Here is a 13,971-nt window from a genome sequence, read left to right on the forward strand (position 1 = left end):
GCCATATTGGTATATTGTCCAGCACAACCTCACCTATATGACCTAATAATTGATTTTTTATTCTGACTTACTGGATCAACATTTTGAACCAAAGAGAAACAGAAAAAACAACAAAAATGTGATTTTGTGTGATCCTGTCATCCAACTGGTTTTTATTCTAGTGTGACTCTATTTTATTTGTGTCTTATGTGCTTAGCATAACAATTTCAGTAATTTTGTGTCTTTGTAAGTAATTTTGTGTCTTTTTAGATCGTTTTCTGACTTTTTGTGTCTTTTGTGTCATTTTGTGTCTTTTGTTGTCTTTTTTAGTTATTTTGTGGGTTTTTTTTGTCATTTTGTGTCTTTTTGTGGGGGGTTTTGTGTCTTTTTGGTCATTTTGTGTCTTGTGTCTTTTTTGTTGTTATTTTGTGTCCTTTTTTTGTGGTCATTTCGTGTCTTTTTGAGTTATTTTGTGTCTGTGTTTTTTTGTTATTTTGTGTCCTTTTTTGGTCATTTTGTGTCTTTTTTAGTCATTTTGTGTATTTTTGTCATTTTGTGTCTTTTTAGCTATTTTTTGTCTTTTTTTGGTCATATTTGTGTCTTTTTTTTGTCATTTTCTCTTTTTCAGTCCTTTATTCCAACATAAAATGTGATTTTGAATCTTTTTTTACTTTCAAAACACAATCATGCTCAATAAAGAATTTGAAATGTTGCAAATGTGAACAAAGGTTGCAAATATAACATATAAGAGGGTTACATCCAGTTCTATCATTTTATACTAAATATATTTGACCTCGCCAGTTTTACTTGGTATATCATCATCAAACTGAAACTGGCCTCATGGAGTTTACAGCCAGAACTTTAGAGGTAAATTTACAGTAGGGCTCCACTCTGCTCTGTTTTCTAGTCTTGATGTGATGAAGATGTCATGCTTTGGAGCTTTTTTGTGACTCCAGAGGGTTTATGTGGTATATTTGCAGCTGATAGTGATTCAGAGTTATTTCAGAGGGTGGGAGTTTGTGTAGCTGACGATCCTGCAGTGTGTTTACGCAGGGTGTGTGCGTGTGTGTCTCTGCGGGCTTACGTGCATTTTGTCTCATCTTTGACAGGAGTAAAGCCAGTAAGACTGGCACTGTGTGCTCTGACAACAACATGCTTGACAGAGACGTGAACACTTGTGAGTGTGAACACTTATTTACATGAACTCATGAATGTTGACACAAAGTGACAGTCGGGGTATCTCAGAGCTGCAGAGGAGACGGTGAGAGATGAGTAAGTACACTTTCATATATTCATAACATTAATACGTTTCTTCATATGATATAAGACATCAGACATAAAGAGTAAAGATTGTAAAAATAGAGGTGACTTGGTGTTACTGATCTTCACGGCTGCATTGTCTTTGGTTTAGACTATTAAAGGTCAAAAGAAATAGAAAGAAAGAAAAAAGAAAGAAAAGAAAAAAACACGCCATCACAACCTCCCAGAGCTCGACATAGTTTTTTGTTTGATAATAAGTAAAAAAGCCAAAGATATACATACCCTTACTTTGTAAAGATGCATGGCAAATAATTGTTTGGAACTGGAGAATATGCTGCATTTTCCCCAATTTTTGCTAAAAAAAAAATCACTAAAATTAACAGTGACTTATCAAGTTAGTTGTATTAGTTATTTCTGTCAAATTAAATCAATTAACAATTAATTAAAACTTCATGAACATCCACCACTCAGGCTGCACATGCAAGTGAGTATTTGTGGGAGGATAATACTACATAATTAAAATACTAAACTTAAAAAAAATGCATTTTATAAAGTAGTAAGTTTTAGTTTACTAAAAAATTACATATATTCTGCTCGCTTTTTTCTAATATGTTTCTATTATGATGTGGAAATTAAACTTGACGTGTCAGTGTGAACAGTAGTAAATGCAAATTATCTACAAACACAGTGGTATTTATAGAACATGCTTTGCAGTAATGTAGATATATAATGATGTAAAATACAAGAAAAAAAAGGATCTATTTAGATAATAGTGATAGAGTCTGTTACACACTGTTGCTGTCAATCAGCAGTACAATCATTTATTTCCAAGTTTATTTATTTTTGTGTGTGAAGGTAAACAGAGGGGCTATGTGTTTCTATAAATAAACTTTCAATTTTAACACAACTTGATTATATTTTATTTCAGAATCGAAATAGTGACAACTAAGTTAACAACTTTAAAGACACTGCATTATCTCAGTGCTGCTCAGAGTGCTGAAAAATGTTTAAACATGACTGTTTGTTCACTTATATATTAATAAAAACAATCTGTTTCTTCCTACAACAGCGCTCTCATACAATTTATGGACACACCCTTAAAATATGATGCATGTTTTTCTGAAAAGTTGACATTTAACAGCTCATATTTCACTTAATAACTAACAAAAGTGATTTTTAAACCTGCAGTAAACTGAAGACGTCAGTAAGACTACTGTACCTGGAAACCACAGATGAAAGAGGTACTGTATCTATTTTTTCTGCCTTCTTATGTTTTAAGAGGTGCTTCATAAAGCTTTATCGTTTTTCTTACTTTTTTTCTCTCCAGCAGGGTGTTGCTCAGTGTGGAGGGATGAATGCAACTAAAGAGGTGGAGTCTGGAGGACCTCAGTCACACTCTGAAGGCTCCACTGAGGGCCAGCATGAAGATGGAGCGAAACAGCCAAAGGTAGCTGTTAAACTTTATGTGACACACTGGGTTTGTTCCAAAAGAGAAAGAGAAACTCTTTTCTCTTAACATCTCCCAACTTTTTCCTTCTACATTTCCTGTTCTGTACAAACGCCCTGAAAGGTTCATGGCATCAAAAAACTACTATTTAAAAAAAAAAAAAATTGGGTCAACAAACAGGTCAAGAAAACTGCTGGGCTTCTGTAAACACTAAAACTATGAACTGCACCTAGAACATGTTACAAAAATATATATATATAATGTATTGACAAACACATCAACTGACAACTAAAAACCTTCTTTCTGTGCACAATTCTGCACAGTAGAAGTCTTACCTGAAGAATATACAAACAGTTCTTCGACAGACAAAAAGTAACTCAACACCGGAGCGATGAAGCTGCAAGAGAGGGAATCAGAAAATATCTGTTACATAAACTGTGAAAACAAACAAACTCTAAACCGTCACAGTTATATGAGACAGGAGCATCCTGGAGTCACCTGAATGATTAAACAGGTGACTGTTTATAAGTTTAATCAGCTTGTTTAAAGGCAGAGATCTTTATGTTCCGACCACAGGGATCAGTGTGGTTTTAGGTCGTAGATGCAACATATATGACTGGATTTAAATCAGTTCAATGTAATTAAATAGCCCAAAATCAAACAAACGGTCTGAACAGCACCCTTTGACCCATTAAAAAAAAAGTAAAAAGTTGTTCTAATGTCCTTAGAGGACAAAAATGCTGTGTCAAAAACTGTCAGGAAACTATTTATATTTATATTATCTTTCTACTTAACTAAGTTAACCTTTTATTTCCATCTTCAGCCTGGCTCATACCTACCATGTATTCATCAATATTCAAAATCCGACCCTTTAAATGCTTTGTTTACATAATGCCACTGTATTTTTTGTTATTTTTTGTGTGAAAAAAGAATTACAAAAAATGTTATTATTATCTTTTTAACACTTTTGGAAATGTCAATTATAAGCAACAACATTGGTTTTAAAAACACTGCAGTGCTCCATAATACAGCAGCAGTAACCTGAGTGGAACCAGGAAAGTAGCCTTATATAATAGAATTATTTTTTTTCTCTGTAATTACAAAATGTGTGTTTTTTGTGGTTTTCACTGGGGACATTTTTGCCCCTAAGTGTACTGTGTTTATTTTGGATACACAGTTTATTGTCGACTTGTTATAGGAGGTGAGGTCGAACTTCCTGCCATTCCCTAGATGTATGCCGTATGCATTAGCACAACCTAAATTATTAGGGGGGGGGGGATAATATGTTTTTAGTGTGGCACAAGTGTGAAAACAAACTGTAGTTTCTTTTTCCACTTTGACCTCTTGTGAATAATAATGACTGTCCTCTCCCCCAAACACAACACACTGAAGTGTTTTCTGGTCTGATTATTAGACAACACTGACATTTGCAGCTGTGTTTCAGGTTTGAACAGGGTTAAAAACTGCAACTTCATTAAGGTTAGTGAGCTTTTGTCTTTACGGTTACAGTAATAAACAGCTGGTTGAGGTCAGGGGACGTTGGTGGACAGAAACAGGAAACAAACAGTGTTTCTTGACCTCCTCAGAGGTGGTGGTGAGTGATGGACAGGGAGGCTAAAACCAGAGAAAAAGAGACATTAATACTTTACCAGACTGTCTGTTTTAACAACTAACCATCTGCTCGCTCTCTGTCCAGTGTAGTTGCAGTTTCTTCCCAAAATATTGAGAGTGTTTCTAAATCTCTGAAGAAAAATGCAGCAAGCCGGTGTGATCAATCAAAGCCTTTAGTTACGTGCACGGAGAGAGTCCTCAGCAATCTCTCCCGACAAAAGAAACTTTCCATGCTTATATACAATGCGTCAGTCTTACATGATCAAAGGACAGGAGGTTGTTACAGATGAAGTTGCGTCTTAATGTAATTAACATACATGATCTAGACATTACAGAATAGTGAGAGAAACTTCAAAGAAACAGTAGAACGTGGATTGGGAACACAGCCAGTCAGATACTTGCCATGCAATACACATTGTAATCCCCTGCAGTTGGCTTGTCTGCCCATTTGTCCATGACACATGATTTAATTAAATGTTGTGTAAATGTTTATTGTTTAAATATCAAGAATCTAATACTATTTTTCCACACCAGTCCAGATTGGGCCCCGAGTTCCTGGGCCTGACTCGCTGCGCCGCCTGCTACAACCAGAAGGCGAGCTCCATGCCTCACTGGGGGGGGGACGGAGAGTCCAGCTCCTCAGCTGAAGACTCTGGACCAGAGGTGGACTGGGAGTCTGAGGCCGAGTCCAGCTCCAGCAGCAGCAGCAGCAGCAGCAGCTTCTGCTCCAAGAAGGCTTCGTCCGAAACACCAGAGGAGCAGTCACCTGAACCTGGAGAGGCTGAAAAATACGCTGATGGAGGAGAGGAGACGTCTAGGAGCCCGGAAGACAAAATCAGGACAAAGGGGGCGACTAGAAGAGCTCCACTGGTCAAGTCTTTCTCCCTGCCCGCCTCCCTAACTCCTCGCCTCACCCCTCTGTCCCTCCTGCCCCGCCCTCGCACTGTCGTCTCCACCCTCCACCTGCAGGTATTGTCCCAGACACACGTAGAAGACGGTGCCTACATCGTCAAACAGCAGCTGCTTGGGAGAGGCAGGGAGGTGAAGACATGGGGGAGTGACGGAGGAATCAACACGGTGAAGCCTCCACAACTGACATTACACCAGCTGTCATACCAAGAACAACAACAACAACAACAACAACAACAACAACAACAACAACAACAACGTTGCCACCAGCTGACTCATCAACAGCCTCCACTCTTTCCTCCTCAGGGTCAAATGTTACCGCCACCGCTGCTCCTGCACCCACATCCTGCTCCATACCCGCCGCTGCTCCACCACGCCCCCCTGCAGACCCTGAACGCACCGCACACACACCTGCACGCTGCAGCTCCACAGCCCTGCTGGTACTGCTACTCTGCACACTCTGCTTACACATAACAGAGTATCTAATGTGCTGCTGCACCATTTTTTTAAACTGGAAATATTGCAAACTTTTTCTCACAAAATTACAATTTCATTCTGGAAATCTCAGAGATGTAAGGGACATGTAGTAAATGTGCAGAAAGTTCACGCAGAAATCTTGCTGAAACATATAAACTATTAGAGTCCAGGGGATGATATAAATTAGGTTAATAAAAATGAATGAATGTGTCATTAAGACACAAAGAAGGAAAAAAGAGTAAATGTTTTTTGTGTCTTTAAAATTTTAAAGACTGCAGAACTTCCCCACATAACAGATAAAAAAAATGAACCCCTGATTTTAACTTTATGTTCAATGATGTCTGGTATTTCAGCTTACTGTAATGGGTTGTTAGTGAACAATGGAGGAAATATAAAAGAATATTTTCATCTCTGAGTGGTCTGTCTGTTTCTTTACCTTTTGCTTTAACAATCCCCTGAAAGACACTCACAACTAGAGTCATTTTTGGCTTCTAAATTTTGCGATTTTGGCAAAGGTATGTGTTTTCTTACGCTTTAATTACAATATAAAGTCTATAAAAAGTGTCTGAAATTCCACCATAACATGCTATTTAATATGCATGTCTGAAACCGCACCATGAAGCCAGAAGTACGTGAATTGCATACTATTTCGGGTGAACACTACACTCAAAAAGGTATAAATATCCCACCATGCAAAGCAGCGGTTGTGATTAATTTATAACATAACAATGTCAGACAGCGACCGAAGGAATAATCTTAGTATTTTTTTGTTTTGTTTTTATTGTCTTTGTGTGTGGCACTGCCCTTATGTTATAATGTGTTAGTTTTAAAAAGCATTTAAAGGGTTAAACTCCTTAAAATAAATTAATATTTTTCAGTTAAGAAAGTGGGGTAACGCTTTATATTAAGGTCCTTGTAATAACCATTATTTAACAAGTAATAAGGCATTGTTCTCGCTTTAGATCCCTTTAGCTGCAAAAAGCATAGTTAACTGTTAACAAGTGCATAGTTAACTTATAATAGATGAGCAATAAAGTATATTTTTATTTTTTTTAATTTATTTTTTTTAAGATTTTTTTTTTTTTAGCATTTTTTTGCTTTATTGATAGTGACAGATAGAAAGGGGGATATAGAGGGGAAGACATGCGGCAAAGGGAGCTCAGGCCGGATTCGAACCCGGCTCCGCCACAGCAAGGACTCAGCCTACATGGTAAGCGCTCTACCAGTGTGAGCCACCAGGACGCCCCAATAAAGTATATTTTAATATCAAAAAGCAAACAAAAGATTAATGAAGTCATGGCAAAGACATAATGGGTGGGTTATGGGTGTTTGTAATGCTATTATGAAGAATTATAAGATACTCATGAGGCTTTTATCAATGTTCTTATTATACATCTCTTATAGCCTGCTATTAGCTGTCTTATAATGCCATTATTAGCACTCATATAGGCTTATAAACACACAGTAATGTTAATAAGCATCTTGTAAGGACTTACAAGGGCCTTATTACTTGTTAATTAATGGTTATTACAAGGACCTTAATATAAAGCGTTACTGAAAGGGGAAAATAATATAATATTAATTTTAGGACTATTTTTGGGCATTTTTGACATTTGGCACGATTATAAACTGTTAAAAAAACAAAACAATAAATCCATAATAACCCCCCTGCCTTCACTGTATGATGCTATCAAGTATTTATGACAATATTAGAAGAAATATTTGAAAAGGTCACTTGTGGTAGGACCTCTGAGGGGAGAAAGCAGGTGCTTGTTCGCGGCCGACAACAGAGTTTTGTGTCTTACCTTCACACAGCGGAGATGGACGCTTTCCAACGACGTGAAAAAAACACAAAGAGGCTCTTTGTATGATGTGTGTGTGGTTTGTTCCACCTACAGTAGCCACTAAGTCTCTCCAGATGTCTCCGCTGGGACAAAGTGTTTCCTACATGACTGCCAACAAACACACACACACACAGACACACACACACACACACACACACACACACACACACACACACTGATGTCACTGGTGGCAGAAGATGCAGGTTTCTGAGTTAGAAAACACAAATTGAGTCAAAGAGGAACAGTGAGGTTAACTTTCTTCTTTCCGCTTCTTTTTCTTTTCTTCTAAACCTTTAATTTGAATTTGCACGTCATTTACAGTCAGAGTTGGATGGAAAATCTTTTTTCACCTAATTCACACACTCTTTAACATTACATGCTGATATGCTCCACAGTTCATACTTCAAGGGATATTATAATTTTGATATACAGTTAAGCATAAAAGCCATATTTGCAAATGTGTGTACAGAGTTGTGAAACTCAAGTCAAGTCAATTTTATTCATATAGCCCAAAATCACAAATCACAGATTTGCCTCAAACGGCTTTACAGACTGTTCATGTTACGGCACCCTCTGTCCTTAGACCCTCACACTGGCCAGGGAAAAACTCCTCAAAAAACTCTTAACAGGGGAAAAAGAAGAAGAAACCTCAGGGAGAGACAGAGGAGGGATCCCCCTGCATCTCAATCTTTTTCTAAATGTATTTTTATATGTTTGCAGGTTTCTGTACACATTCAAAGGTTCATATTTTAAAACAATATAATACTACTATTATTATAACCCCATAAATAAGTGGTTGTGGCACTGCAGTCAAATGATAGACCTTGGGACAGTAGTTTTCCTGCAACACTGTTTTTCTTGGGAAAAAATAAAAAAAAACTAGGCCTGCAAGCAAGACTGAACGGGACCGAGCAGAGTGGAGCCGTCGGAGGAGGCCACGTCGGGCGCGGTGCTCTGGGCTCAGTCCCTATGCATCCCAAATGGTGTGTCTGTGTAAAACATGTTACTTCCTGTAGCCGGCGGGGGGCGCTATGACTGTGTGTCAATAATGACATGTGGGTGTGGTCAGGGCTGGACCGTCATCAGGTGTGGGAAATTTGGGACGGATTGGACAATGTATGGTCAAGTTATAGAGTCTGGTGTATTATGGCGAGTTGCCATATTTTGCCGGCATGCCACGCCCACATATTCGAAGGTCAGCAAAGGTGTTGAAAAGTTATGTTCCCAAAGGGCTTGTAATGGTATTGACCAACTTAGAAGTCAATGGGATTCAATTTGTAGGCGGAGTTTGGTAAAGTATGCAACGTGGTCATTTTATGAAAGGGGCGTGGATTAAGCATAAGGGGCGGGGCTTTATGACATATTGTTATTTAGAAGTGTTAAGGGCTGGACTCTGATGAAGCATGAGAAGTTTGGACCAGATGGGACAAAGTATGTAAAAGTTATAAGGATGTGTAGTTTTATGGCAAGACGCCATATTTTGCCGCCATGCCACGTCCACATAGGTAAAGCTTTCAATAACTTTTGATCCCAAAGTACAAAGCCCTTGTGATACTGACCAAGTTTGAAGTCCATGGGGTGAAATCTGTCGGAGGAGTTCGTTAAAGTATGCAAGGTGGAAATGGGAAAAAACAATAAATTGTGCGATATTCAAACCAAGATTGCAGACTTCCAGTTGGGTTTGAGGTATGGGTCCAAGAGGCTTTTTGGTGCGTCTCCACATGATTCATGTGTGTACCAAATTTTGTGTCTCTACGTGAAACCTACTGCTAGGGCTAAGTATAAAACATGTGACTACATGTTGCCAGCGGGGGGCGCTCTGACTGAGTGTCAATATTGATATGTGGGTGTGTTCAGGGCTGGACCCTCATCACGTATGAGAAATTTGGGACAGATTGGACAATGTATGGTCAAGTTATAAGGTCTCGTGTGTTGTGGCGAGACGGCATAATTTGCCGCCATGCCACGCCCACATAGTGTGACGGTCAGTAAAGCTTTTGATAACTTTTGATCCCAAAGGCCTTGTGATGGTACTGACCAACTTTGAAGTCAATCAGGTTAAATCTGAAGGAGGAGTTCATTAAAATATGAAATGTGGTAATTTCATGAAAAGGGGCGTGGATAAAGCATAAGGGGCGGGGTTTTATGAAATATTATGATTTAGAAGTGTTATGGGTTGTACTCTGATGAAGCACGAGAAGTTTGGATCAGATCGGACCAGATCGGACAAAGAATGGAGAAGTTATAACGATCTCGTGTTTTATGGCGAGACGCCATATTTTGGCGCCATGCCACGCCCACATAGTGTGACGGTCAGTAAAGCTTTTGATAACTTTTGATCCCAAAGGCCTTGTGATGGTACTGACCAACTTTGAAGTCAATCAAGTTAAATCTGAAGGAGGAGTTCATTAAAATATGAAATGTGGTAATTTAATGAAAGGGGGCGTGGATAAAGCATAAGGGGCGGGGCTTTATGACATATTATGATTTAGAAGTGTTAAGGGTTGTACTCTGATGAAGCATGAGAAGTTTGGAGCAGATCGGACAAAGAATGGAGAAGTTGTAATGATCTCGTGTTTTATGGCGAGACGCCATATTTTGGCGCCATGCCACGCCCACAAGGCCTTTGATCCCAAAGGCCTTGTGATGGTACTGACCAAGTTTGAAGTAAATCGGGTGAAATGGGTTAGGGTTAGGGTTAGGGTTAGCTAGGGTTAGGCTTCGGGTTAGGGTTAGCTAGGGTTAGGCTTCGGGTTAGGGTTAGCTAGGGTTAAGGTTAGGGTTAGGGTTAGGTTCAGCTAGGGTTAGGGTTAGGGTTAGGGTTAGGGCTAGGGTTAGGGTTAGCTAGGGTTAGGGTTAGGGTTTGGGTTAGCTAGGGTTACCTAACCCTAACCCTAGCTAACCCTAACCCTAACCCTAACCCCAACCCTAGCTAACCCTAACCCTAGCCCTAGCCCTAACCCATTCCACCCGATTTACTTCAAACTTGGTCAGTACCATCACAAGGCCTTTGGGATCAAAAGTTATTCAAATCTTTACCGACAGTCCCACTATGTGGGCGTGGCATGGCGCCAAAATATGGCGTCTCGCCATAAAACATGAGATCGTTATAACTTCTCCATTCTTTGTCCGATCTGCTCCAAACTTCTCATGCTTCATCATAGTACAACCCTTAACACTTTTAAATCATAATATTTCATAAAGCCCCGCCCCTTATGCTTTATCCACACCCCCTTTCATAAAATGACCACATTGCATACTTTACATAACTTCTCCAACAGATTTAATCCCATTGACTTCAAACTTGGTCAGTACTATCACAAGGCTTTGGGGAACACAACTTATCAACACCTTTACTGACCTTCACAGGATGTGGGCGTGGCATGGTGGCAAAATATGGCGTCTCGCCATCTAACACCAGACTGGATAACTTCACCATACATTGTCCAATCTGTCCCAAATTTCTCACACGTGATGAGGGGCCAGCCCTGAACACACCCACGTGTCAATATTGACACACAGTCATAGCGCCCCCCGCTGGCAACAGGAAGTCACACGTTTTACGCCTAGCCCGAGCAGTAGGTTTCACGTAGAGACACAAAATTTGGTACACATATGAATCATGTGGAGACGCACCAAAAAGCCTCTTGGAGCCATACCTCAAACCCAACATGAAGTGTGCCATCTTGGTTTGAATATCGCAATATTCAACATTTTCTGCCATTTCTAGCTCGCATACTTTAACAAACTCCTCCAACAGATTTTACCCGATCAACTTCAAACTTGGTCAGTACCATCACAAAGCCTTTGGGATCAAAAGTTATTGAAAGCTTTACCGGCGGTCACACTATGTGGGCGTGGCATGGCGGCAAAATTTGGCGTCTCGCCATAAAACACGAGATCGTTATAACTTTTCCATTCTTTGTCTGATCTGATCCAAACTTGTCATGCTTCATCAGAGTCCAGCCCTTAACACTTCTACATCATAATATTTCATAAAGACCCGCCCCTTATGTTTTATATACGCACCCTTTCATAAAATGACCACCTGCATACTTTACATAACTCCTCCACCAGATTCAATCACATTGACTTTAAACTTGGTCAGTACCATCACAAGGCCTTGGGGAACACAACTTATCAACACCTTTACTGACCTTCACAATATGTGGGCGTGGCATGGTGGCAAAATATGGCGTTTCGCCATTTAACACCAGACTGGATAATTGACCATACATTGTCCAATCCGTCCCAAATTTCACACACGTGATTAGGGTCCTGCCCGGAACACACCCACGTGTCAATATTGACACACAGTCATAGCGCCCCCCTCTGATAACAGAAAGTAACATCTTGTGCACCTAGCCCCAGCAGTAGGTTTTCACGTAGAGACGCGAAATTTGGTACACACGTGATTCATGTGGAGACGCACCAAAAAGCCTCTTGGACCCATAGCCTAAAACGTACAGGAAGTCGGCCATCTAGGATCCAAAATGGCATTTCCTCTCCTTTTTACCCATTTCCACGTTGCATACATTAACAAACTCCTCCTACAGATTTCCCCCGATTTACTTCAAACTTGGTCAGTACCATCACAAGGCCTTTGGGATCAAAAGTTGTATAAATCTTTACCGACAATCATACTATGTTGGCGTGGCATGGCAGCAAAATATAGCGTCACGACCACATAGTGCGAGGGTGAGTAAAGTTGTTGAGAAGGTTTGTTTCCCAAGGCCTTGTGATGGTAATGACCAACTTTGAAGTCAATGGAATGAAATCTGTAGGAGGAGTTGTTTAAAGTATGCAACGTGGTCATTTTGTAAAAGGGGGCATGGATAAAGCATAAGGGGCGGGGCTTTATGAAATATTGTTATGTAGAAGTGTTAAGGGCCAGATGGGACAAAGTATGGAAAAGTTATAAGGATGTTGTGTTTTATGGCGAGACGCCATATTTTGCGGCCACATAGTGTGACCATCGGTAAAGATTTGAAAAACTTTTGATCCCAAAGGCCTTGTGATGCTTTTTGTGCTTCCCAAAATAAACTGAAACGATGCAGCATGTTTTCCTTAAATCAAATAGGACAAACTGGACACCTGTTATAGCAATTTCATTCTTTTTCTGATGCCAGATTTTATATGTGGTTTTACAAAATATAAAGATTAAATAACAAATTTGTTAATTCCTTAAGATGAAAAAATCTAAACCATTTTTTCTGACAATCAGAAGTCGACATTACATAGAAGCCTTCATTTTTTTATTGGTGCATATGGATTGTTAAAAGCGTACACACAGTTTATCCTTGATCTCACTTTATTAATCTGTGTGCATGAATCACCACGTCAATGTGTACGTTTCTTGTAACATATGATGCCTGAGAGGCTCATAATTCTAGGAACTTAAGGTAAACTTTTATGTAATATATATATATATATATATATATATAATAGTTTCCAGTATGAACACTGACATCATCTCCTCTATCATCATTCAGGAAATGTATTTACTAGATTTTGTACATTTATTAGGTCACTTTCAGGCTTATAAAAATACTGACATAAAGGTTTTTAAAACAGCATTAAGACCTTCATGTTGTGTACATTTAGTGTATTATAAGTATATAAAGTCCATTCCCATGCAAATATGTCTCATAAGTCCAATATTTCTCCAAAATATGCCATCAAGACCTTGAGGAACAACACAGAAGAATACATGCTGTGATTTTGATTCAAAAACTGTTGACACTTGTAGATTTCTTCAAGAATTTCATTCTTTTCTGATTGTATAGCGACACTTCTGCTGTGTAAACTGGTGACAAACCCCGTTATTATCAATATACCTATAGAAAAGCTGCACATCCTCTGAATCCTCCAGGTCTCTAGTTTGTGGTTGTAAAGTTTCATAAGGCTGTGATTATTCTAGAGGTCACAGCAGCTCATTTTATACACTGAACTTGGGCTCATTGTATTCACAACAGTATCAGCTTTCCAGTCATACCCAATTTATTTAACTCACGGACTATTTAGGGACCCCAGTATCCAGAAATATTCATATACAACAGGCGATAATAACACATTTTGATGATTTTGTTTGTTTGTTTTTTTTAACCTCAAACTGCATGAAGTTATCATAAAATGAACATGTATGTAAAGGGGAGACACATACTCTCATTCAGATATCTTGAGGTCAGAGGTCAAGTGACTCCATTTAATCAAATTATTGAGCGTTATTTAGCCTCCTTCCTGATAAGGTACAACTAGCTTTCTGTGTAGCTTTATAACTAAGCCCATTACAGCGTCTGAGATATAAAAAAATCAACAAAGAGTCCTACTAAGGGGTTAAATTTGGCATTACCAGCAGGCTGTTCTCACGATCTCATATGTCTTCCTTTCATCACATGACTCTATTGATTTTTGAATGCAGGAGTATTTTTACAGTGTGATATC

The sequence above is a fragment of the Centropristis striata genome, chromosome 20 (genome assembly GCF_030273125.1).
Source record: "Centropristis striata isolate RG_2023a ecotype Rhode Island chromosome 20, C.striata_1.0, whole genome shotgun sequence".
Classification (NCBI taxonomy): Eukaryota; Metazoa; Chordata; class Actinopteri; order Perciformes; family Serranidae; genus Centropristis; species Centropristis striata.